This window comes from Triticum dicoccoides, unplaced genomic scaffold, assembly GCF_002162155.2.
Source record: "Triticum dicoccoides isolate Atlit2015 ecotype Zavitan unplaced genomic scaffold, WEW_v2.0 scaffold66710, whole genome shotgun sequence".
Lineage (NCBI taxonomy): Eukaryota > Viridiplantae > Streptophyta > Magnoliopsida > Poales > Poaceae > Triticum > Triticum dicoccoides.
In genome coordinates, this window is record NW_021290388.1 from 1 (window position 1) to 1,318 (window position 1,318).

Here is a 1,318-nt window from a genome sequence, read left to right on the forward strand (position 1 = left end):
GGTGCTTTAGTGCTGGTATGATCGCATCCGACATGTTTCCCCGTCTTCGTCCCTTATGCTTGCCACTCCCAGGTCCGCTCCAAAGACGATTCTACATTCTCACTACCATTACAACCGTTTCCTAACAATGGATAATGTCCTATACTACTTACTCTCCCGCTCAATCACGGAGACGAGTTTTCCACGGTTTCCACCCCTCCCTCCATACCGCAGCAACACGAGTTTTTTCCACCCCTTTCAGAAAGCGCTCTTCGCGCCACAAAGCCGCCCCAAGACGCTCGAGCAATGAGCATCGAGCTTAAACATATCGCAAACGTCAAAAACAATATAACGGGATTAATATATATCGCGCACGTGCGATATGTTTGTCACAAGGCGCAAAAAATAATTATAAAAGGAATGCAAGACGAGGACTTCCCAGGAGGTCACCCATCCTAGTACTACTCTCGCCCAAGCACGCTTAACTTCGGAGTTCTGATGGGATCCGGTGCTTTAGTGCTGGTATGATCGCATCCGACATGTTTCCCCGTCTTCGTCCCTTATGCTTGCCACTCCCAGGTCCGCTCCAAAGACGATTCTACATTCTCACTACCATTACAACCGTTTCCTAACAATGGATAATGTCCTATACTACTTACTCTCCCGCTCAATCACGGAGACGAGTTTTCCACGATTTCCACCCCTCCCTCCATACCGCAGCAACACGAGTTTTTTCCACCCCTTTCAGAAAGCGCTCTTCGCGCCACAAAGCCGCCCCAAGACGCTCGAGCAATGAGCATCGAGCTTAAACATATCGCAAACGTCAAAAACAATATAACGGGATTAATATATATCGCGCACGTGCGATATGTTTGTCACAAGGCGCAAAAAATAATTATAAAAGGAATGCAACACGAGGACTTCCCAGGAGGTCACCCATCCTAGTACTACTCTCGCCCAAGCATGCTTAACTTCGGAGTTCTGATGGGATCCGGTGCTTTAGTGCTGGTATGACCGCATCCGACATGTTTCCCCGTCTTCGTCCCTTATGCTTGCCACTCCCAGGTCCGCTCCAAAGACGATTCTACATTCTCATTACCATTACAACCGTTCCCTAACAATGGATAATGTCCTATACTACTTACTCTCCCGCTCAATCACGGAGACGAGTTTTCCACGGTTTCCACCCCTCCCTCCATACCGCAGCAACACGAGTTTTTTCCACCCCTTTCAGAAAGCGCTCTTCGCGCCACAAAGCCGCCCCAAGACGCGCGAGCAATGAGCATCGAGCTTAAACATATCGCAAACGTCAAAAATAATATAACGGGATTAATATATA

At 48.3% G+C, this 1,318-nt stretch overlaps 2 non-coding genes across 2 annotated transcripts; both read right to left on the reverse strand.

Annotated features, from left to right (window-relative positions):
* Positions 1-396: 396 nt before the first annotated feature.
* Positions 397-515, reverse strand: LOC119347397. The gene has a single exon (XR_005168305.1). It is a non-coding gene; the product is annotated as a 5S ribosomal RNA (ribosomal RNA).
* A 367-nt stretch (positions 516-882) lies between these two features.
* On the reverse strand, positions 883-1,001 carry LOC119347398. The gene has a single exon (XR_005168306.1). It is a non-coding gene; the product is annotated as a 5S ribosomal RNA (ribosomal RNA).
* Positions 1,002-1,318: the final 317 nt, after the last annotated feature.